At 43.4% G+C, this 26,342-nt stretch overlaps 1 protein-coding gene across 7 annotated transcripts in view; it reads right to left on the bottom strand.

Annotated features, from left to right (window-relative positions):
- LOC139378982 (receptor-type tyrosine-protein phosphatase delta-like) overlaps nt 1-26,342 on the bottom strand; it is a 579,926-nt gene that overhangs the window by 205,685 nt on the left and 347,899 nt on the right. For 5 of the 7 annotated variants that reach the window (XM_071121646.1, XM_071121648.1, XM_071121650.1 and 2 more), the window contains exon 1: nt 5,422-5,793. The exons of 1 other annotated variant lie outside the window; for it this stretch is intronic. The gene's annotated coding sequence lies outside the window, so the exon portion shown is untranslated. Of the gene's footprint in view, nt 1-5,421; nt 6,004-26,342 lie in introns of those variants that run through there. One more of the 7 variants, XM_071121649.1, reaches the window with a different exon arrangement.

Below are 26,342 nucleotides of genomic sequence, written 5' to 3'. Positions count from 1 at the left end.
TTTCAACCTAGTCGTTCCCTTCTGTGAGAGATAGAGAGTGGGGAGACGAGAGAGGGTAGAGAGAGAGAGAGAGAGCCAGAAGAGAGAGAGAGAGACAGAGAGAGGAATAAAGTGAGAGACAGATAGAAAGACAGAGAAAGAGAGAGTCAGAGAGAGAGACAGAGAGAGAGAGAGAGAGAGAGAGAGAGAGAGAGAGAGACAGAGAGACAGAGAGAGAGGAATAAAGTGAGAAATAGAGAGAGACAGAGAGAGAGAGAGACAGAGAGAGAGAGAGAGAGGGAGAGAGAGAGAGAGAGAGAGAGAGAGAGAAAATAAAGTGAGAAATATAGAGAAAGTGAGAGACAGATAGAAAAACAGAGAGAGAGAGAGAGAGAGAGAGAAAGAGAGAGAGGAATAAAGTGAGAGACAGATAAAAAGACAGAGAGAGAGACAGAGAGAGAGAGAGAGAGAGAGAGAGAGAGAGAGAGAGAGAGAGACAGAGAGAGAGGAATAAAGTGAGAAATAGAGAGACAGAGAGAGAGGAATAAAGTGAGAGACAGATAAAAAGACAGAGAGAGAGACAGAGAGAGAGAGAGAGAGAGAGAGACAGAGAGAGAGACAGAGAGAGAGGAATAAAGTGAGAAATAGAGAGAGACAGAGAGAGAGACAGAGAGAGAGAGAGAGAGAGAGAGAGAGAGAGAGAGAGAAATAAAGTGAGAAATATAGAGAAAGTGAGAGACAAATAGAGAGACAGAGAGATGGAAACAGACAGCGAGAGAGGAATCAAGTGAGAAATAGAGAGAAAGAGAGAGAGTTAGAGAGAGAGAGCTAGAAAGAGAGAGCTAGAGAGATGGAAACAGACAGAGAGAGAGGAATCAAGTGAGAAATAGAGAGACAGAGAGAGAGAGAGAGAGAGAGACAGAGAGAGAGAGAGAGAGAGAGAGAGAGAGAGAGAGAGATAGACAGACAAAGAGAGAGAGAGAGACAGAGAGATACAGAGAGACAGATAGAGAGAGGGGGAGGAAGAAAGAAAGTGAGAGATGGAGCGAGAGATAGCGAGAGAGACAGAAATAGAGAGAGAGAGAGAGAGAGAGGAAGAAAGAGAACAAGTGAGCGAAAGAGAGGGAATATAGGGAATATAGACTTCTGTGCCAAATCCCTTTTTTTCTCCCTAACGCGCCAGAAACACATTTTAAAACTGTCATACTTTAATTGAAATTCCATCACTTGTGTGGCTGCTATTGTGGAATAATTTGATAAAGCACTGTGACGTGAATGCGCAGAGCGGGCGCCGTGACTTCCATTTCTCCTGCCTTTTATTTCCCTCGTTCAGTCCGTTATTTAAATGAAACCCTTTGCAGATTCTGTTCTGTCCCAAAATTACAGATAAGGGAAAAGGAGACGATAGCAAGGGCAAAAATACAGCCATTTTGGGTCAAAATGTAAATCTTGTTATATTAAGCCTAAGTCTTCCCAGCTACTTAGTCAAGTGTCAAAGGTAATGATCATATTAGCATCCAGAACAGCTAAACTGTTTGAGGTGGTTCCTTTCCACTTTCCATTTCCATTTATTTCCAGTGGTTTCCAGTTGGTTCTTGCTAAGTGCTAACGATTGGTAGCGACTGGCATTTTGTCGAGCCAAAATGGAGGTCAAGGGCAGAATCCCATCCCTACTGACCCCAATGCAGATCTATACCAGCAGCCGCCCGCCTATCTCCTGACAACTGACATGTGGCATCCGTCGTATCTGTTGAAACCCAATCCACCACTGAAAAACAGATAGAGACAGGCAGTCGTGGCATCCCCTCCCCATCTGTGATACGTGGGTGATGGGCTGATTGCCCCTATAGCCTTAAGACTGCATTCTCCACCATGAAACCAGAGGGAGAGACAGAGAAGAGGATAATACTACTCAAAAGTGTAAAGACGTGTATTAGAGAGAGAAAGAGAGAGAGAGAGAGAGAGAGAGAGAGAGAGAGAGAGAAAATGTGTGTGTGTGCGTGCATGTCTGTGTGTGAGTGTGCACTCGTGCACTGGCGTGAGTGTGTGCGCTGTGTGTGTGTTTGGTGTTAGTGCTAAGCAAAGACTCCTCGCCAGACAATATTTATGGATCGTTCTCCGTCTTGACAGGGTGATGGACAGCAGAGGTGATGCCAGCGGGGCGTGAAAATAGGCTTCTTATTACTCTGACCCCAGCGGTATAAGCTGAATATCAATACCACGCTAGTGTTTCCCTCTGTGTAAAGCCAATGCCCCGTGGCAGACTTCTTTGAATGCTTTCCTAATGGCACCCTATACCCTATGTAGTGCACTACTTTTGACCAGAGGCCTATGGGCACCCTATGGGCCCTGGTCAAAAGTAGTGCACTACATAGGGAACAAGGTGCCATTAGGGATGCAACCTGTTTTATATCACGCAACCACCCTTGAACAGTAGTTGGGTAGAAAGGGGGTTAGGCGAGGGAATGTAAGCATGGGTAAATCAGTAGATGGAGGGGCTGAATGAAACGACGGGCTGCAGCCAAGTGAACCAGGAAGGAAGGGTGGAGGAAGGCGATTACTTTATTATGCTGTGGGATTGATCAGTGTTCTGCTAAATCAAACTCATTTCTCATTGTCACATTGCATCAGGTTCTCCTTGGTAAACTGGGTTCATAGAATAGGTCCCCCTGATACACACTGTCGCGCATGAAGGCGCACAAGCACATACACACATACATAGGCACGCCATTAAATACACGCACCTGTACAACCGCAGCCCCGCCATGTTTTTCACCAAGACCGCTTCAGTCAAAACTGGGGGGGTGTAGTTTAGGCCTACTGGCACAAATAAATTAGATTACACCAGTAGATTACAGGGCAATGCAAACCGAGGTGGTGATTGTTAGCAGACCTACTGGCGCTCCGTGGCCTTCTCTCTCCAACCAGGTTGGCGCCCCATAATTGCAGCCCTGCGTTTAGGTATCCGTTTACATTATGTAAGTGTTGATTTTTCATTCCACGGCTCGGAATGGAAGGCCTCAGCTTTGGTTTGGCACTCCACAAGCAGTGGTCACAGGCAACAAAGGCGCACACGCACACAAACAAACACACAAAACACTTTGCAAACAGACTTCCTTTTCTTTTTTGCTTCCCAAACTGCGATAGAATGGTGTGTCATAGACATTTGGATGTGGTGGAACAAGAGCATTGTACAAGGAGAAACCACTTCTTTAAGAGGGTACTTGGTTCAGTCTGGCTGAGTGACTGGGCGCTGATTTTATTAGCTCTGCTTGGTTCACCTGCAAGGGAATCTATTAATCCTTTGGCAGCAGGCTCTTCTTGTGTTCTGTATCATAATGTTCAGTCCCAGCATGAAATACACTGCAAATGAACTAGCAACTGCCTCGCTCTCATCGACGCACACCACACTCTTGCCCTGCCGCACTCAATCACAGAAACTTGGGTTCTGAGAGTTATGATGAAAAGGCTCTTCAAACAACACCATGAATTGTTTCAACGGATTTCACAGGGACACGCAGCCAAGGACAAGTTCAGTAAAGATGGTCGCTTCAACACTGCTTTCAAAACAACGTAGCTCATCTCTCACGTCAGCTCTCTTTGGGTTGAACCACTTAAATCGACTCGGCTCTTCCACGTCAACGCATATTCATTTCATCTCCTCTTTTGAGGGCGACTGTCGTAACAGCGGAATTGGAAATCGATCGAGTTGCGACAGGCGCTAATAGCGCTGTGTCAAAATTGGGCGAGTGCTAATTGTTGGAGCTAGAAACTGTAAAACATAAAGGACAGGAGAGCTCTCAGAGTGCTTACTGCCTACAAACTGATAAAGACTGCTCAACCACAGACACTCACACACACACACACACACACACACACACACACACGCACACACACAAATTACAAAGCACTTAAAATCCATTTTACACCTCACTACTCCAACCTCTCTTATTGACTTTTCAGTTCACCCAAAGCTACAAACGCAATACAACCAAATAGTGAGCTATAAGGCAGCTGAATGTACTGTAGGATACCCAAACGCCGAGCCATGCATATTTACTGTGTTTCATGCATGCACACATCAATCAGTCCTAGAAAATTCTCAAACCAAGAAAATATAATACAATTATATAAAGCATATAAAACAAGCAATTAACCCAAAATGTGATATCTTTCACATAGAAAAATAGGTCTACATTTGAAATAAGTAGCAGGCCAGCACCCAGCATTATAACCTTATTATTATCAAATGTTTCTGTGGTAACCTTTTATGCTGTTAAAGGCCCAGTGCAGTCAAAAATGTTCATGTTTCTGTGTTTTATGTATTCTTCAACACTATGAGGCAAAGGGGAGAGAATAGCCTGTCTTTTTGTGGCATCACTGGTCTCCTGAACCCCCCCCCCCCCCCCCCCCTCACTGTAGAGTTGTAGAGTAGGCTAGGAAGGCCCCTAGTGGCTAAACTCGCTCAGTGAGCACAGGTGTTGTGCGCAATTGTACTGGAAAAACTGTAACGGAAATTCTTTTCGCTTTCACCTGATTTTGTGACAGGCGTTTTCGCATTTATTTGTGTGCCCTTTTGAATGCCTGTAAACCAAGGGATATAGTTCGCCCTGCCGACTATTCAGTTAGGACCTCGGGGAAACAAAAATGTGTTCCAAATATAGGCAACAACATAGATATGGCGCGTGTCTCTTGTGCGAACGCGAGGAATGCGGCTTTAAATCGTGACAGCAGACTCCACACAACTTTGAAAAACGTCATTTTCCAATTAAACTGTAATATCACTATCGAAACCTAATAGTATCCCTACTAAAACAGCACCATCATCATTACATCGATGTTATTTCTTCTGAGGAGCAAATACAATGACTATGAATGTTTTATGAACGCAATAATCTATCATAAAGGTTATTAATGTACTATATTTATTTTATTATTGTAGCCTATCATAGGCCGCAGCCTACTGCTGTAGAATTTACATTAGCCTATCATACAGTGAACGAATACCCAGATCCCCCAAATCGCCTAGTATACTATAATAGTCGTAAACATAATTCAAATAACTACTTGTATCTTGTTGTAAATGTGCACGTATGCTAAATGTAATTAAATGAGATTCGTGCGTCCCTCACAAAATAGGCAGTTCTATTCAGAGTCAATTCGATCTAAATAAACTACAGTATAATTGTATTCTCTATACAAAACACAAACAACATAAACGAGTCCATAAATACAACTAAAAAAATGCACTGTAGCCTAAGCACAGACAGAGTTTGGTGCTCCATTATATTTGGCAATAAAGAAATACAACAAATCAATCGTATCTCAACACGCACTATTTTAAAGACTTTTGGACACGACTTCAGTCCGGCCACACTGTGCGTGAAAAGTCAAACATCCACAAATTCACAAATTTGAATGGTCATTTCCATAGAAGCTTACCTTAACATCATATTTGCATGTAGTCTTTGAACTCGGTCTCTCCAATTGTAGGCTATTAGAATAGTCGCGAGTTACATCCAGAATGACAGCAGCATACGAGAAATAATCCGTCTACAGATACGTTTCTTTTCCAGTCTGCCCACTCTAATTTCGCCTCTTCCTAGAGTTTTCTTTTCTCGAATGAATGTTCCTCAGTGCAAGATGCAAACCACCACAGCGAGCGGAGGGACCAGAATGTCCAGCAATGAAAACATGTGGTATATTTCCCGTCGTTGTGTGCGTTAGGTCTTCATTATTCTGTGTCGAGACTGTGTCTGTTCTGTGTGCGGTGCGGCAGGGACGCGTTCTCTCTTGCCGACACTCACACAGACTGCCCGACTCAGGCACAGAAACCGAGAGGGGATAGAAGGTGACGTCACTCACCAGGATCAACTAACTCCCAGAGCTCAACTTTCTCCCCTTCAGTCCACCAAAGGAATGTTGGAGTTTGGACATCATCACACGTTTTTCAGGGAAATATTTGTCATACGTGGTAAAAATTATGGTGAATGAATGAATTTTCAGATGGTGAAAGTGAAGAATAAAGTATGTGTGTGTCTGAGAGAGTGAGAGAGAGCGAGAGAGAGAGAGAGAGAGAGAGAGAGAGAGAGAGAGCGAGCGAGCGAGCGCGAGAGAGAGAGAGAGAGAGATTTTTTTTATAGCTATTTTGGGGTTTCAGATAGTTTTATCTGGGGAACTCCACCATTTACTTACTCAAGCCAAATGCATTTGAAACATTTCCAAGAGGAATATTTACAAAATATTACTTCTGACAATGTTTTTGCCCTTGAAGCATCAATAAAGTAATCCCTATATGATTGTTTTAAGAACTAGTCACAGATTTACTGCTATTCCTAATACTGTTATTTATTCATATACCTTTTTAAAGCCAATATTATCGACTGAAACAAAATTATCAATATCATATCTTTGTGCATTGTATTCTAGAGTAGACAGAGCCATAACAAAGTAAAGTGATTTAGAGGCTCAAAAACAATGTCCCAGAGCGACAGATGAATGAGGGTGTTTGGAGAAAACTTGCTTTTGTGGCAGGGACCCAAAGCTTCCGATGAACAACTTAGCCTGCAGGCACAAACAGTTTCCCAGCCAGCTCTCCCTATCTCCCTGTCTCTCCCTGTTTCTCCCTGTCTCTCTCTCTCTCTCTCTCTCTCTCTCTCTCCCCTCTCTCCCTGTTTCTCCCTGTCTCTCCCTGTCTCTCTCTCTCTCTCTCTCTACATCTCTCTCTCTCTCTCTCTCTCTCTCTCTCCCCTCTCTCCCTGGTTCTCCCTGTCTCTCCCTGTCTCTCTCTCTCTCTCTACGTCTCTCTCTCTCTCTCTCTCTCTCTCTCATTGAGTAATATTGACTGATCCACACAAATAACATTGAGTTACACTTTCAAGGCAAAATTGGAGCTAGGAGCGTGTTGCTGAAAATATATTTTACAAGGGAAATAAAAGTAGCGGTTTAATAGCAAAGTACAATGAGGGAGCACTTGAGAAATATGTCATTTCAAATAACTTTTGATTCAGTAATTAGCCTGTTCTGGCAATGCGAAAATTACAGGTTTGGTCAAACAGTGAAGTTCAGTTGTGACTACAACAGCAACGTTGTGCAATTGTTTGAATGTCATTCCAATGATTGATGAGAAAAACACAAGAGCAAAAGCCATGATTAAATGATTCGTCCTTGACGTGTTTTTGAGGTTTTAGGTCTACAGAGTACAGTATACATTGTATTCATTATTTGAGATACCACAGCATGAAAACATGAACATTTCTTTGAAAATGTGTTGGTGTTGCTTGCAAAGTACTACAAACACTGCATGACTTTAGTTTAAACATACTATAGTGACTAACCTATAGACTAACTCAAGTAGACATTATCAGATGCATTACAGATGTAGGATCTTCATTTGATCACCCTTTTGCAGGATAACTTTCCTGCAATGCAGTGCATTTGAGGTTTTAAAAGGCTTCAGAAGTTTGTAATTTCCACTTTGAAATTTCAGAGTTGATTTTTCCTTACGAGGAATGTATCAACCGCTACAAAAATGTCCATGAATAATAATCCACATAATAATTTAAATGTCCTGTTGCCGCATGTCCTGCTGTAGCAAACTGTCTCAAATTAAGACCTTACAATGCAATGTACAATGCAAGCTATAACAGCAGTACAAGATACGGACGCAGTACGTCTACAGCTACCGTTTTCAAGCCCCTTCTCTCTTTGAATATAATTGGATGAGACTAGTTAGTGGATTTACAATCCCGTTCTGGGTCTAACATTGTGCTTTTTCTGCTCTTGGCATCGTCGAGGGGTGTAATACAGGCAGGCGATTGTTGATAAATGAGGGCAAGGCTGGGATTTATCAAGATAACTCATTACCTATAATGGGTGAACTTTGTCATGTAGGACTAGACGGCGAGAGTCCATAAACCAACTGTCTTTAATAAGATGGATTCGAAACCAAGGCAATCCAGATGCTTGGCTGTGACACAGTATTTCTCTCCTTTCGAACGAGAGAAGTCAAGTTTGTTCCCTATCACGTCCGGCGATGTAGTGAGCGTTGAAGTCCCTAGGGTGACACCACATCTGGAGCAGATGGAGAATATCATAGGCTGAACAATGTTAAAAGGACTTTAACTCAATAGTGTGCCCATACGGATTATTCTGACCCTATACACAGTTGAAGTCGGAAGTTTACATACACTTTCAACCACTCCACATATTTCTTGTAAACAAACTATAGTTTTGGCAAGTTGGTTAGGACATCAACTTTGTGCATGACACAAGTCATTTTATTGTTTACAGACAGATTATTTCACTGTATCACAATTCCAGTGGGTCAGAAGTTTACATACACTAAGTTGACTGTGCCTTTAAACAGCTTGGAAAATTCCAGAAAATGATGTCATGGCTTTAGAAGCTTCTGATAAGCTAATTGACATCATTTGAGTCAATTGGAGGTGTACCTGTAATTGTATTTGTAGGCCTACCTTCAAACTCAGTGCCTCTTTGCTTGACATCATATGAAAATCAAAAGAAATCAGCCAAGACCTCAGAAAAACAATTGTAGACCTCCACAAGTCTGGGTCACCCTTGGGAGCAATTTCCAAATGCCTGAAGGTACAACATTCATCTGTACAAACAATAGTAAGCAAATAGCAGCAAAGGACCTTGTGAAGATGCAGGAGGAAACAGTTACAAAAGCATCTTTATCCACAGTAAAACGAGTCCTATATCGACATAACCTGAAAGGCCGGTCAGCAAGGAAGAAGCCACTGCTCCAAAACCGCCATAAAAAAGCCAGACTACGGTTTGTAACTGCACATGGGGACAAAGCTTGTACTTTTTGGAGAAATGTCCTCTGGTCTGATGAAATAAAAATAGAACTGTTTGGCCATAAGGACCATCGTTATGTTTGGAGGAAAAAAGGGGATGCTTGCAAGACGAAGAACACCATCCCAACCGTGAAGCACGGGGGTGGCAGCATCATATTGTGGGAGGGGCTTTGCTGCAGGAGGGACTAGTGCACTTCACAAAATAGATGGCTTCATGAGGAAAGAAAATGATGTTGATATATTGATGCAACATCTGAAGACATCAGTCAGGCAGGAAGTAAAAAATTGGTCGCAAATGGGTCTTCCAAATGGACAATGACCCCAAGCATACTTCCAAAGTTGTGGCAAAATGGCTTAAAGACAACAAAGTCAAGGTATTGGAGTGGCCATCACAAAGCCCTGACCTCAATCCTATAGAAAATGTGTGGGCAGAACTGAAAAAGAGTGCGCGGGCAAGGAGGCCTACAAACCTGACTCAGTTACACCAGCTCTGTCAGGAAGAATGGGACAAAATTCACCCAACTTATTGTGGGAAGCTTGTGGAAGGCTACCCGAAAAGTTTGACCCAAGTTAAACAATTTAAAGGCAATGCTACCAAATACTAATTGAGTGTATGTACACTTCTGACCCACTGGGAATGTGATGAAAGAAATAAAAGCTGAAATAAATCATTCTCTACTCTATTATTCTGACATTTCACATTCTTAAAATAAAGTGGGGATCCTAACTGACCTAAGACAGGGAATATTTACTTGGATTAAACGTCAGGAATTGTGTTTAAATGAAACTGAGTTTAAATGTATTTGGATAAGGTGTAATCTTCTGACTTCAACTGTACATCCTATGTACTCATATTTTTATATATTTTTTTATAATTTAGCTGACATCCAGAGCAACTTACAGTGGAGAGGGCACACATTTATTTGTATTTAACTAGGCAAGTCAGTTAAGAATACATTCTTATTCACAATGATGGCCAAGGAACAGTGGGTTCAGTGCCTTGTTCAGGGGCAGAAGACAGATTTTTATCTTGTCAGCTCGGTGATTCAACCTAGCAACCTTTCAGTTACTGGCCCAACGCTCTAAACACTAAACACATGCCGTAAATTTGCACTTGTCCCCTGTGGGAATCAAACCCACAATGCTGGCAATGCTAGTGCCACGCTCTACGAACTGAGCCACACGATTCATCAACGTTACATTACAATATATAAAGTGGGAAACCCTTCCACCCATTATGGCTTCACCACCACATGCTGTATGTTAACAACAACAAAAGTAAATAAAGAGAGCTGCACACTCTATATACATGAACTCCCAGTAACTTATTGGATAGAACACCAACGTTTCAGCATCACTGTGCCTTCTTCAGGGTAATGTCTATGAACGCTTTGAACCAGGTTATCTAGACGAGATCAGTGTCGAACTTTCCACCCCCACCGTGGTTCAGTAGGTCTCTGGAGACCTTGACTAATCACAAAAACACTGACGAGCTTTTGAATATCCTCGTTTGTGGGCGGTCCCTTTGGTATGCTTTATTTTAAACATCATCAAGTCCCATAATGCAAATTGGTGCCTTTCATTACCTGCAATTATATTGAACATAAGGCTGATCTGAACTGGTAGCCATGTTTGTTCGTTTTTTTACACAGCAAATATATTATAGTTTTGTTGACTTTATCAACCCAAATGACGGTATTTATATTGGCAACGCTTTACAATAAGGTATCCTTTCACGAGGTTGCAACGGTTTACACGTAATATATAGACAGTTAATTATCATGAATGAACGGCTGTAACTCATTGGTTGAAAGGGTGTTACTGTCGTTTTGGAGCTTGCTAAATAATGAGCTTAGAGACAGTGGGGATAGAATGTCCTGAATGACAGACACTTTATCAAAAACTACAAGTCAATCTGGGGCTTGCGTGGGCACCAGCCTCCTACCTCAGTGGTCTCTCTCTGAGCCATGAGCCAGACTATATGACAGCTGTTATGCCGCAAATCAATGTATTGACTTGGACAAGACTTCTCCTATACTGGGGTAGTGTTTATCTCAGCAAGGATATAAACCACCTCTTAAAGCTCCAACTTGTTGTTGTGTGAGTTCACAATGTCCAGCGGAGGAAAAGAAGTCGGATACCAAATCGATTTCCTTGTTACACAAGTTAGATAGAGAGTTAAAGGAGCTACTGAGCGATAAAGTCATAGATTTGCCACAAAGGCCCACCAGCACATACTGCGTTTAGTTGTGTCAAGATTGAGCATTTAGTCCGACTGTGGATCAATGAATCATGTACAGTATGAATTAATTGTCCATTATTTCGTGATGAGTATTTTTGGTCCAATTTATGAGTATAATTTCCAATTAATTACAAGAAATTATTGAGTTCAAATGGATTGACCCCTTCTAACATGTGTATTATGGGCAAATCAATACCTACACACATTAGGACTACACAGGGAGTTCTAACAGATGTCATATAGCGAGACCATGCAAGAATATCCAATATGTAATCCTTATACATCCTCATACAGAACCGGTACAGGCCAGGCCAAGGTGTGTGTATCCTTGCCAAGGTGCTGTGCCTTTATAGATGATCCTACGTCACGTCGTTACTCTCTGTTTGTGCATCTCAGGACAACACTATTTATAACCCAGGGGCAGAGCGACAGAACTTGTATCCCCACCAAAAACAGCTTCAATTCAATTCCTTAGAGACGATCCACCCTCACCGCAATGTGCCGTTAAAACCCACCCCTTTTCCAATCAAGTAAACCAGTCATCGTAAAATGAATTCCCTGCCATCAGGCTATTGCCTCTCACTCTTTGGATAACGATCTCCTAAGCGGATAAATGTAATCCGATGTGTCGAGACGACAGACGGAATTGACTTGTAAATGGCCACTGGCCAAGCACAACAATTTGGCTAAATGCCGAAGGTGACAACCAACCACCAAGGTGATATTACAGACAACACCCCAAAGGCATGACAGTGTACGCCAAACACCCAACAAAACCCCAGCGTGAATTTCAGCCAAGAAACGCAGTGTGTCTCTCTTCTCAGATTGTCTCAGAATGCGTTTGGCGATGACGGACGGTGAAACGCATTGTCTTACTTAATGGTCAATTAACAGTTTGTCGAGATTTGAACACTTAATGATTGCTGAGTTCATGATACGAAAAAAGACAAAGAAGAGGGCTATGAGACTTTGTTTGGAGCCGTTGCTAAGTTCGCCCTTGAACCTTGAAAAAGAAGGATTGCAATGATTACGTTTAATTTGGGTTGAGTGCTGTTGATATATTGTTGATATACTGACTTGAATCCAAGCAGCCGTATTGTTAAATCTTACACAATGTGTAATATTGCTTTAAAATGACTTTTTATAGCAATGCCCGCAACTGTATTGTAACACAATATGAAACTGTACTGAATTTGAACCAGATAGAGAGGCTATATATTTATTCATCTGCCCTAGTTCTACTGTATATGAACTTGGTTGTGTTCACTTCTACTAACCCATTCTACCATGACATGTGAGTAACAACTCATCTTCTACCGGCAATGCATTTGTAGTGACCTATTTTTGCCCGAGGCATGGTCATAGTCAGTAACCTGGTCCTTACAGTGAAGTATGCACAGTCATCATTATTAGACAATGCCTTATTGCAAAAGATCCATCACACTTTGTGATCGCGACAGGCGCTGAAAGAGCTCGGAGCTCTGTTCGGGTTTAACGTGGATTCAGGATGTCTTGTGATGGGCTTGAAAGGCAATCAGATTACATTAGAGCTGAATTGGGTTAACGTGGAAGCATGGCGTGCAGTGGCAGTGGCCGTGCAGTGTGGTTGTTCTGACAGTTCCTGTCTGCTGAAGAATATTGTCTTCTCTTTGACAGCAGAGGGAGAGACCACAGAGAGAGAGAGAGAGAACCAAGTCCCAAGAAACGATTCAGCGGAGTGGGGATACGGTGCGGATCTGCATCGGTTGATGTGGTGGTATGGATTGGTGTGTGTGTGTGTGTGTGAGGATTTGTCCTCCACTCTACTCTCTCTCTGCCTCGCTTCCCCACCTATCCTCTACTCTACGCTCTCTCTGCCTTTCTTCCTCACCTATCCTCTACTCTCTCTGCCTCTTCCTCAACTATCCTCCACTCTACTTGCTTTACCTCACCCCCTCTCTCTGCCTCACCTATCCTCCACTCTACTCTCTCTCTGCCTCTCATCCTCACCTATCCTCCACTCTACTCTCTCTCTGCCTCTCTTCCTCACCTATCCACTCTACTCTCTCTGCCTCTCTTCCTCATCTATCCTCCACTCTCTCTCTGCCTCTCTTCCTCACCTATCCACTCTACTCTCTCTCTGCCTCTCTTCCTCACCTATCCACTCCACTCTCTCTCTCTGCCTCTCTTCCTCACCTATCCACTCCACTCTCTCTCTGCCTCTCTTCCTCACCTATCCACTCCACTCTCTCTCTGCCTCTCTTCCTCACCTATCCACTCCACTCTCTCTCTGCCTCTCTTCCTCACCTATCCACTCTACTCTCTCTCTGACTCTCTTCCTCACCTATCCACTCCATTCTCTCTCTGCCTCTCTTCCTCACCTATCCACTCCACTCTCTCTCTGCCTCTCTTCCTCACCTATCCACTCCACTCTCTATCTGCCTCTCTTCCTCACCTATCCACTCCACTCTTTCTCTTCCTCTCTTCCTCACCTATCCACTCCACTCTCTCTCTGCCTCTCTTCCTCACCTATCCACTCCACTCTCTCTCTGCCTCTTCCTCACCTATCCACTCCACTCTCTCTCTGCCTCTCTTCCTCACCTATCAACTCCACTCTCTCTCTGCCTCTCTTCCTCACCTATCCACTCTACTCTCTCTCTGCCTCTCTTCCTCACCTATCCACTCTACTCTCTCTCTGCATCTCTGCCTCTCTTCCTCACATATCTTCCTCTCTCTCTCTCTTTCTCTCTCTCTGCCTCTCTTCCTCACCTATCCTCCAGTCTACACTCTCTGCCTCTCTTCCTCACCTATCCTCTACTCTCTCTCTGACTCTCTTCCTCACCTATCCTCCACTCTACTCTCTCTCTGCCTCTCTTCCTCAGATATCCTCCACTCTCTCTCTCTCTGCCTCTCTTCCTCACCTATCCTCCACTCTACTCTCTCTATCTCTCCTCCTCTCTCTGCCTCGCTCCCTCACATATCCTCCACTCCACCCTCTCTATCTCTCCACCTTCCTCTGCCTCTCTTCCTCACCTATCATCCACTCTACTTTCTCTACCCATTCCCCTCCCCTCCCAAAAGCTGATTCTGTCATGATATGACCCTCCCATGCTCTCTCTCTCTTTTCTGTGTGTACATAGCCAGGCTCACCACTCACCGTGCAGCAACAGGCATTAACCAGAACTCTCCGGGCGTGGCCGATTGATCACGGCTATTGTGTCTGCCCGGGTCCTCCATTTTACAGTTCAGTGTCCATGAAAAGGCGCTTTTGACCAGCCCGATCCATCACTCCCCCCCCCCCGCAACCAACAGCACAAAGTGGAGAGCCTACCGGCCAATTCCCCTATGACATTTTCACAAGCGCCCCTTTATCAATTTCACACCTCCGATGCCCCTCTATGGAGGGGGGTGGGGGGAGAGGGATCGAGGGAGGATTGATGGGAGAGTGTTTGAGAGAGTAAACATGAAGTTTGATGTTTGGGGAGTGATGTGAGTTCTGCACAAACAAACAGGGTGTCGTGTCCATTGAAGTAAGGGATGGTGCAAGGTCATTGATGCTATACATACATGGATTTATATTACTATTGGTACGTAATGAATAGTTAATGGTCATTCAGTGTCCTCATTTTGATGAGATTATAAAATTATCTACAAGTGTAGTCAAATATTAATGTTGTTTTCTAACTAGGAATATGGTTGAACTTTGTACAGATGTAGGATATTAATTTGAGCCAGTTTGCTACAGCAGGAAAACAGGAAATGTGAACATTATTTCAAATAATAATAATGGAAACTTTTAGTAGGGGTTGATACATTTTTCAAGTCTGACATTTTAAGGGGGAAATTACTAACTTTAGAAGCCTTTTTAAACCTTAAATACACTATAAGTGTATTTCAGAAACAAAAAAGTGATCATCCGTGTACACAGAGTGTACAAAACATTAAGAACACCCCCCCCCCCTCCCAGCTTTAAAAATCCTTCTTTAACCTGTCTTCTCCAATTCATCTACACTGATTTAAGTGAATTTAACAAGTGACATCAATAAGGGATCATAGTTTTCACCTGGATTCACCTGGTCAGTCTGTCATGGAGAGACTGGTTATTGTTAGTGTTTTGTACACTCAGTATAGCAAAGAGGTTCCAATTTCCTGTAACAAATATGTATCAACCCCTATAAAAAAATGTGTAAAACGCCATATATGTCCCATGTATTATGATTATTATTAATTCATTGTGATAATGTACAAACCTCTGTTTGCTGCCCCCTATAGTTTACATCTTCCTTTTGCTCTCCCTCACTTTCCATCTCTTTCTCTTCCATACTGTAATAAATAACACACATGCTAATTATTCATCCACTGACATCATCAAAGTTGTAATGGAAAATGTCCTCGCTTCCTCCTTTCACCATCTTGACACAAGTAGGCCTTCAGATAGGCAGCCAAATGATCATGGTTGGTGAAGGTACTGTAGGAGGGCTTGTAGAAGCTCAGGAGAGGCTAAGTCAGTTTATTTGTGTTTGACGAGGCTGAATGCTACCTACGTCAGGCGGCACTTCAAGAAAGCGGAGTCGGAGAGGAGGAACGCGAGGGGAGGCAGGTGGAGAGAGGAGAAACGGGTGGAGAGAGAGGGGAGAGAGAGAGGAGAAACGGGAAGGGAGGCAGGTGGAGAGAGAAATAGGAAGAACGCAAGGGGAGGCAAGCAGAGATACTGTAGAGAGACAGAGGAGGAATGGGAAGGGAGGCAAGAAGAGAGAGACAGAGTTGGGAGGCAAGCAGGAGAGAGAGAGGAGGAACATGAGGGGAAGAAATTAGAGATAGAGAAGAGGAAGGCGAGGGGAAGCCAGTGGTGAGGGAGAGGAAGAGTGCAAAGGAGGCGAGCCGAGAGAAAGAAAGGCAAGGTGACTCGTTCACGAGCCGAAGGGTTTATGGGATTGCTCCCAGCTGCCTCTCGGTTTAGTGTATCCCTGGCGCCTATAATATCTTAATTGTTTCAAATTAAACGCTCGTAAAATCGCAAAGGAAATTTAGTTTTCTCACTGGCTAATTCAGTGCATACCCAACTTTCATCTGAGTACTCTGAATGTGGAGACTTTTAAAAGAGGAAAATGACTCCCATTCCAGATGAGTTGGGACTTAGTGTGTTAGAACTTGTTTTATAGGTTGTCAATTTCCACCTTGTGCATGTGCTTCATGTGACTGCGTCGATGCTACATGAGCGTCTGTGTGTGTGTTTATGCGCTTGTGTGAGCGTGTGTGTGTATGCATATGAATGTTTGTGTGATTGTGTGCGTTCATCCGCGCGGGCGCGTGTGTGTGTGGTGCATATCATAATAACTGTCTAAATAACACTGGGGGGTTAACCCATCTAGACCCCCCTCCACCCGCCATGGCTTTCCTAAGACTCAGCTCATTCCAAGGAAGGAGCACACATTCAAATCACTCAACCAGCAAATGTGCCCTGAAAGGTTTCCTGTCACACTACACACACACACACACACACACACATACACACACACACACACACACACACACACACACACACACACACACACACACACACACACACACACACACACACACACACACACACACACACACACACACACACACACACACACACACACACACACACACACACTCACTCACTCACTCACTCACTCCATGTGTTTGCATGGATTCTCTGTGTTGAGCATTCACACTGCATGCCATATATTCTGTACAACAGCTCATATACAGATACACGCCATGATACGTGAGACATTTATCAACCCAATCACCCCTCACAATCCACATCAGAAATTCCCATTAGCCCTAGTTAACCTGGCATATTTCCTCTTTCTCTTCGATAACTATGGGTCCCAAAGAAGCCCACGCAGGGGCAATTACAGCTCATCAGACTGGGGGAGTGGGGTATTGTGGCGGGGATGTTGATTATCCCAAGCAAAAACACCAGCTGAGATGGCTGACACCTCCTCACTGGAGCCGAGTGTTGGGAATTGGTGATGTGGATGATCAATCTCATCTGACTGGAATGGAGGTAAAGTGGGAACACTTTTCTTGATAGGTGTTCTAAATGTTTGTGACACTTGATGTGAGCTTGGGTGTGTCCTTTAAACGTTTTCAATCCTTTTTTTCTATTCTCTTTGCATGGTTACTTCCGGTCAACTACTGAGCAATGATCTTATGTCACAAGACCTTTATAACAATATCATAGAACGTCATAACAACTGACAATAGGCACGCACGTTCACCCATATATAGCCTTACTAATACAACCATCAATGCAAAGTTCTACATTGTAAACCTTTCTTGCACGTTACCGAGGTACCACACTAGTTCACTGTGCGTCTCACTTTCGCCGAATGAGGGCATTACGCAATTAACGTTTCGACTTCGGTCCCAAAGCTGTCTGCCTCAGCTTAACATGGAGTGGAGGGTACACAAGGCTTATGTCAATACACGCCCCCCATTGCACAACATTTCATATCTATTACACGTAATCTTCGCTTCACTGTACCAACACCAGAGCCAAGTTTCGCATGCTGAAAGTCAATGCTGTAATTGTAACGCAACACAACATCATTTCTGATCCAGACTTTACATTGCACGCACAGACAATAATCTCTCTGACAGACAATGTTGCCGTTACATAAGGTTCGACATGGCGGGTTTGTAAATGCTCAACTAAGATGTCAATATTATCTTGGAGAGTATGACCAAAAGATGCATATTATGTGACAACATTTCGTATGAAATATTCTGCGTCACTCCATGTGTTTATTTTGTATTTCTAATCCAGATAATACCCACATCGACGTCATGATTAACCGATAGGTCACTTTGGATTTGATCTGGACTGACTTGACGGATGAGGAAGTAGAGGATGGGCAGTTCTCTATGTCAACTGGTTGAAACAACTTCTTTTCTAATGCATTTCCTGGTTCTATATCTTCACCTTTTCCCCTCTCTTCTTAGCACTTCTCTTCTTTTCATCTGCTGTTCTTCAACATCAATTAGTCTCAATGTTTTATATCTCTGTTCACCATGTGTGTTTCTCTCTACTTCTAAATGTACTTGTGCCTCCTTCTCCTCTCCTCTGCTTCACATCCCTCTCTTTCCTCTCTTCCTCTTCTAATTGTCCCCGGGTCCCCTCATTTCCATCCCTCTTCTCTCCTCTCAACCCTTCCTCTCAGTGCAATTGTGCATGCACTCACTTTTTCCATTTCTCCTCCTCGCCCCTCTTGTCCTCTGTTTTCCTCCCATCCTCTCCTCCTATTTTTGAGCCACTATACACTTTCCCCTCATCTTCTCTGCATTTTCTACCTCGTCTCCATTCCCCTCCAACCCCTATCTTATCACTTTTTATTTTTCCTCTTCTCTTCTCTTTTCTCTCCACGCCACTTTTCATGTTGATCTATTCTTATCATCTCCAAACAACTTTCTTCCCATATCATTTTCTCTTCCTCTCTTTACTGCCTACCCTCCACTCTCCTCTATTTTCCTCCACTCTTTTTTCCACATTTATCTTTTCTCCATTCCCTCTTCTCCTGCCCTCCCTTCTCTACACTCTCTTGCCACCCTCCTATCCACTCCTCCACTCCTCCCCCATTCCCTCTCTTCTCCTCTCCTGTGTTTGTGCCCTTTCGCTCCATGCACATCTAATGGCTGTGGTGTAATCCACTGGCTAATCTGCTGACAGTCTGTGTGACAAGGCATTAGCTCTGTGTCACTGCCTACCACACTGCCTCCCAGGGTCTCTGTATGTGCATCACGGCCTCTTAGAGTTCTGCTTGACCTCTCTCTCTCTCTCTCTCTCTCTCTCTCTCTCTCTCTCTCTCTCTCTCTCTCTCTCTCTTTCTCTCTCTCTCTCTCTCTCAATTTAAGGGCTTGAAGTAGATCCCTCTCTCGTCTGCCCTGTATAAAGCAGACTGAATAACAGACTGATAAATCACTATCAACCAGACCTGGGGTCAAATACTTTATCTGGGGACTGAGGGGATGGGTCGGGATTATCTTTATATGCATTTATTTGAAAAAGAAAAATGACAGAACGAAATAAAACGTTTTGTCGCTAAGAAAAACCAAGGGAGTATAGCATAATGGCTGGACTAAATTACTGTCTGCTGTTTTCACAGTCTGACATTGTAGGTTGACCTATGTGCAATTCTGTTTGATTGGACATTTAATTTGATGGCATATTTAATTAACTTTATAAGGTAGTGGAAGGGAATGGTGTCTGTGTGTGTGTGTCTGTGTGTGTGGACCGACACTCAATCTCCTCCCTCATCTTAATCTCCAGCCAAAACCCCCCGACAAGCGCTCAATCGCACCTAATACCAGTCCCTTCTCTCTTTCATCCACTCTGCTTCTATCTCTCCATCCCCTCTGCTTCTATCTCTCCATCCCCTCTCTCCTTTTCTTTAACAAGCCCCAGACCCGGACCTCCATCTCTCCCTGTAATCCCGTTATCGTGCTTGACCCCAGTAGATCTGTGCGTGAGTGTGTGTGTGTCCACGGCATGTCTGTCAGCTAGACACACAGATTATCCAGAGACAGCAGTCGGACACAATGGACTCCCGTTCTGAAGTGGAGGAGATTGCCTGATCCCCTGTAGCTGATAAGTTCCGCCCCTGGTGCTGGGCTTTAGAATATGAGAAGGTCTGAAGCAAGAAGGGAAGGAGGAAGGGTCAGTCTCCTTGCTATAGCGATCACTAATCACTGGCTAGCCTTTTTCAAAGGGAATAAGGGAGACGGAGAAAAGGGGGGGTGCGCTTGGTTGAAAATGAACCAGGCCAGCTAGAGCGATCGATTGATGAGTTTTTGTGTAACGGTCTGTGAATAAGTCCTTAATTAAACTGTGTTCCAAGACGTGTTATAAGCATTCATGACATGTCAATTGTCCTGTATAAGGCAGTAAAGCTGTACATTTATTCATGTTAAAACAACATACACTGGTGGAATATTAACGCATGGTTATAATCACTACGATTACTACAGGTACACTTATTCATTGTATATCATGAACGCATCAGATGCATTGCATCTTGTTGGTAGCCATTACCATAAACGACACCATTCATTCATCAAAAGTCTGATAAATGCACTTGAATTGCTTTGGGTAAGAATGCATCTACTCCACTCACAACAGTTTGTCCTTTTCCATTAAATCATCCTGACCAGTTTGTTTGCCACCACAGAGACGCCATCCTGATGATACACATAACAAGAGGCAGACTCTGATGAAACACAGCTCGCTAAAGTACTGTCAGTGTCTAGATGTAGATGATTCATTTGTCTGCAGCCTCCGAACCACGTCGCTGGTGCCAGCTGTCGCTTGACAGATACTGTAGGATTCTTCCCGCACTGTATTAAGATACAACTGTGATGTTTAAGAGGCTTGACAAACAGCACACTATAGGGCTCTGTTATATACAAGATGGTATTTGAGGATACCTTGGGGGTAAAGTGGAATCCCTTGGGATATTTCTGGGACAGGTCATGTTTCTGGGCACAAACTGAAGTGCTTTACTGCAATGTGTGAAGACTACTCTTCCCTAACTTGTCAGATGCTTTGATAGATACCACTTTGATAAATTACAGCCTAACAGAGTGAATTGTGTGACCTTGTGTTATCTTCTATTGCTACAATGCTAACTTACTCTGTATACGGTATAAGGCATTGATTAGCGTTACTTTATAGGCACAACACTCCATAAAACATCATAAAGTACATTCTCGCCAATGACAACGTATATCACATTGCTGTTAATGGAACATAGCAGATTTCAAAAGAGACCCACTGATCCGACTATGATAAGGCTTGGTAGTAATTTCACAGGCTGAGTGTGTGGTGTATGCTTGTGTGACGGGTTCATGGCTCCTCTGACACACACACACACAAACACTCTCTCTCTCTTTCTTACACTGACACTGACACACACATGCACACACACCCACCGAACCACCCCCCTCTACACACACCACACACACACACACACACACACACACACACACACACACACACACACACACGCACACGCACACACACACACGCACACGCACACACACACACACACCACCCTGGGAATCAGGAGTAAGAGTTACTGCAGTTGTATTGATCTGTCTTAATTATAGGACTCAATATAAATATATTTGACTGCTTTCAGCTCGACCAGCAGCAGCCACTTTTATGGCAGAGTAAGTTGGCCAATCATTCCTAATGGCATGAGTTCAGCTGACTATCTCTAATAAAGACACAGGAGGCATGCAATCTGTCTAGGAGCCATGGTGTTAACTGATATATTCATATGGAGACCACAATTATACGGTTGTTTTTCCACTAAAGTACGTTTGATGTGCTCCTACAATGAATGATACGTGGATGAGAAAGACTCATCCAAGTGAACAGTGTGGAATGTAGGTCATGATTGCGAGGTGCACTCTGAGAACCCACGTCGAGCTTCAAACTCCTGAGTAGATCATGGTAATTAAAACATAAATTGGAGCCATTGAAAGGTGCGCGGGAAAGACGGGCCCCTCAGCTAGGGTTATTGATTTCCCTGCATACTTCAAAACAATTGCTCTGATATGTGCACAGTAAAATATAGGAGCCTTTAGATAAAATCAATAGCAAACAAGCCGCCCGACCTCTCCAAACAATGGCCTGTGAATTACAATCAGCCAATTCTGCTGGGATTTGAGGGAGTAGGGAACAGATGAAGTCTGCGTCCCAATTGGCACTTCATTCTCTACATAGTGCACTACTTATCTGCAATACCGGTCAAATGTTTTAGAACACCTACTCATTCAAGGGTTTTTCTTTATTTGGACTATTTTCTACATTCTAGACTAATAGTGAAGACATCAAAACTATGAAATAACACATATGGAATCATGTAGTAACCAAACAAGTGTTAAACAAATTAAAATATATAATATATTTGAGATTCTTCAAAGGAGCCACTCTTTGCCTTGATTACAGCTTTGCACACTCTTGGCATTCTCTCAACCAGCTTCACATTCACATTCTCTCAACAAGCTTAATTTCCTCCTGTAGCAAACTGGCTCTAATTAAGACCCTACAAGTATAGATAAACAGACAGACAGAAAGCGCAAGAGAGACAGACAGATAGACAGAGGTGTAGACAAATATAACCACGTTCACATTTCAACATTTGTGCAGAACTACATTGCAATACAACAATCCAACACAATAACATCATACACAGTGTCGTATGTGTACACATAGCCCTGTCTCTATCTATCGGGCCCAAATAGCATGACAAGCCAAAAAGGGAACAATAGCTATCCTCTGTCAGCCATGTGTTACAGCTAAGGGAGTGTTAGCTAAAACAGCCGCCGGCAGCAACCCATACTGCAACTCACACCTGAACCCCACTGCTCAGTTGGACTAAGTTGTGTCGGTAACTTAAAATGCTAAGTGGAGTGCGACGGAAGAGAACCAACAGAAGAAAGGATGGAATATCAAGTGATCTTTCTTGCAAAGGTGAATTTGGTAGCACTTAACAATTAGATACCCTCTATGAAGGCTGTTACCGTGGGTTTTATCACAAAGAGGGTTCACTGGATAGTTAAAGACTAAATAAATAGAGAAATTAAAACGATTTGGTTACTAGCTGTTTAACTTTGCTTAAACTGTTTATCTTTTAAAGTTATGTCGCCATTCAATCATCTTAGTCACGCAATATTATTACTAAGAGTCCCATCTCTACAGACATAGATGAGCTAATAATACCACAACACCCCAAAGTGCTTATGAAGATGTTATACCAAATTAATAAGCATGTAACGACGCATGGATATGCATGTAATAACTCATATGGCGTGTGATATTGCAGTCTCCGCTCTGATTGATGTGTCACATGTATCTAATGTAGCCTTTAATCCACGGGTAGAGTAATCCCTGATTTCCAGGGATGTCTCCCCTACCCCTTCCAGACTAATTCACATGCCCGATGCATCGTCCTTCAGTCCAGCCCTGCCAACCCTACATCTAGGGAAAGCGAGAGTTCAGCCAACACTGGCGCTGAGGCGAGGCATGGGAGAGAGAGAGAGAGAGAATGAGAGAGAGAGAGAGAAAATGGAGAGAGAGGTTGGACCGAGAGCGGGAGGGAAAGAGAGGATAGAGAGAGAGAGGGGAAAGGAGAGAGGGTGTATTGTGGGTTTCCCTTCTAGCCGTGCATCTTCAAAGCGCCTTTCATCACCTTGCCCCTGCATGAGATGCATGTCTACACACACACAAACACAAACACTCATATCACACAAATATGCCCATAAGTGCACAGACTCTGCTATTCACTCAACTGACACACTTACACAAATGATCTCTTTCACACGCACACACACACACACACACACGCCTGACTAGTACGCCGCCTGGTCCAAAAATTACTGCGATGAATGGGTCTCCGACACGATTCGACATTTCCTCCATTTCATTAATCCAAAATAGAGGAGGGAAGGAGAAAAGGCAGGAGGCCAAAGCATATAAAAAAAATGGTAAACAGGTGCAGAGGAACCTCACACACACACACACAGCTCTACGAAGCGCGGGGAAAGGCTATCGGGAGAGAACAGACAAAAGGAATTAAAACAGAAGCACTAACAGGAGCTGACGTGTCCAAGGCAGATTACTAATTATGCCTCAACTACCTCAGCCTGTTTCAACCACACCTCAGTACAGTAGGATAGTATCACACAGAGGAAGCCTATGTAGGCTAACGGAAGTCCATACACTGCTTTCCCTATACAGTCTCCAGAGAGGTATGATCCATTACAATGGTTTTGGAAAAAGGTTGCATATGAACATTTTTGCAATGAAACATTTCAGTTGATACATATAAACTCTTTTAAAATACATTTTTAGTCACATGAATCTTAATTAAAGAGTTGCCATTGTATGTGTAATAATTACTTCTAAAACATAATATAACCTATACTCTGAGTATACAAAACATTAAGAACACCTGCTCTTTCCATTACATGGTGAATCCAGGTCAAATCTATGATCCCTTGTTGTGATGTCACTTGTTAAATCCACTTCAAATCAGTGTAGATGAAGGAGAGGAAACAGGATAAAGAAGGGTTTTTAAAGTCTGGAGACAGTTGAGACATGGATTGGGTAATGTGTTCCATTCAGAGGGTGAATGGGCAAGACAAAATATTTTAGTGCCTTTTAATGGGGTATAGTAGTAGCTGCCAGGCTCACCAGTTTGTGTCAAGAACAGCAATGCTGCTCGGTTTTTCACGCTCAACAGTTTCCTGTATGTATCAAGAATGGTCCACCACTCAAAGGACATCCTGCCAACTTGACACAACCGTAGGAAGCATTGGAGTCAACATGGGCCAGCATCCCTGTGGAACGCTTTCCACACCTTGTAGAGCCCATGCCAAACAAATTGAGGCTATTCTGAGGGAAGAAGGGTGGGGTGCAACTCAATATTAGGAAGGTGTTCTTAATGTTTGTATATTACTGAACTGTGTCACTTGTCCATCTAGTTGAATTCAGTCTGAATATCCAAATAAAATGTTACATTATATCTTCGATTTAATTTTGAAAAGAGCATTAAGTAACATCAATAATAACAAGGCTATGGTCTGATATTCTTACTCTGATAGTAAACAGTAAAATGGCAGCAGTTATTTTGCGGCTGCTAACTTGAGATTTACACCACAGCAAAGGTTCAAATGTTTACTGTTGCATCTTTCACAGGGGTTCAATGGAAGTTCAGTGGGTTATTCACCACATTAAGGGGGTTACCTTCCGTTCAACATCAGCAGGAAACCAATAATACATGGATTGTCTGACTGACAAAATGTCATGGTAAACCAAACGACATGATATTGCGGTGTAGCCGAAGTCAAACGGAAACTGGCACACATTCAAAGGCCCAATATCTATAGCCACAGGTTCTCACAATTTGGATGTGGATGGATGTGAATTGACTTGGATGTCTATTTGGTTTGAAGGAGATCATTGATTCATGTTGAGAAGCTCCTAAATCACACACACACACACACACACACTCCGAGCACACACACTTGTCACCATGTGAATCCGCGTTTTTAATGAACGGCCCGAAGGCCCATTCCAAGGCCGCGCCAGCCTCGGTGCATTCCCATAATGCACCGCTCAGCTGCTAAAAGGGACGATGGGACGAGGGAGACGGCCGTGGCGCCATTTATCACTGTCAGATGCAGCTGAGCGCAAGTTCTTATTGGCTGGGCAGAACTCAGCGACTGCTAAAGCGGTACGCCGATCTCTCGCACAATTATAATTAAATAGTATGGAGAATACAGCAGTGGGCTTTCTCTCTCTGTTTTCTCTGATTCTTTCTCTCTCTAAGACTTCTATTCTGCCTGTGCCAGCACAAATGCAGTCCACAGACAATTCAAGTTAATAAAAAAGAAGCAGCTACTGTAAAATGGTACGATATGCCTCCATTGTAGAAAAACAGCTGGGATATGATGGTGGTTGAAAATGTGTTATTACTCAGCTACTGTAAAATGGTACTATATGCCTCCATTGTAGACAAACAGCTGGGATAGGATGGTGGTCGAAAATGTGTTATTACTCAGCTACTGTAAAATGGCACTATATGCCTCCATTGTAGAAAAACAGCTGGGATATGATGGGGGTTGAAAATGTGTTATTACTCAGAGCTGTTCTCTCCAAATGATTTGATGTAACACTGGTCAGGACCAACATCTTACAGTGAGACCTAGCTACACTGGAGCAGAGATTGTGATGTCAGTATGTCAAACACACAGCCCCCCCCCCCCCCCCCCCCCCCCCCCGCGCGCGCGCCTCACGCACACATACAGATAGACACACACACACTGCCCCCTTGCCACACACACAGACACAAAAAAATGGCGCCAACAGAGAGGGCTGCCGTGCTTCTAGCGCTTAGGAAACTTTGCAGTATTTTTTTTTTTTATGAGTAATTTCTTATATCATTAGCCCAGAATATTTTTTTGTGTTATTACATACAGATGGGAAGAACTTTTGGATATGGCGGTAACTCACCAGTATTACCAGCATTACGACCAGGAATACAACTTTCCCGAATCGGATCCTTTATTCATACCCCCAAGGGTAATTGAACTGGTTCCAGAGGCCGATCCAAACACCGCCGGTGGAGGAGAGGTACTCGGAGTGGACAACTAGTCTGACTCAGGAGGCGGGCACACCACCCAACACTTCCGAGTATATTATATATTATCCAGTCTCAGTCCGTACAGCCAGTTGGGTTCATCTCGCAGACAGGACTAAATATCTCTCCAGGAAGAAGAAG

Source organism: Oncorhynchus clarkii, chromosome 21 (assembly GCF_045791955.1).
Source record: "Oncorhynchus clarkii lewisi isolate Uvic-CL-2024 chromosome 21, UVic_Ocla_1.0, whole genome shotgun sequence".
NCBI classification, from domain to species: Eukaryota; Metazoa; Chordata; class Actinopteri; order Salmoniformes; family Salmonidae; genus Oncorhynchus; species Oncorhynchus clarkii.
The sequence above is the reverse complement of the archived record's forward strand: the minus strand, read 5'-3'. Positions and strand labels throughout refer to the sequence as shown.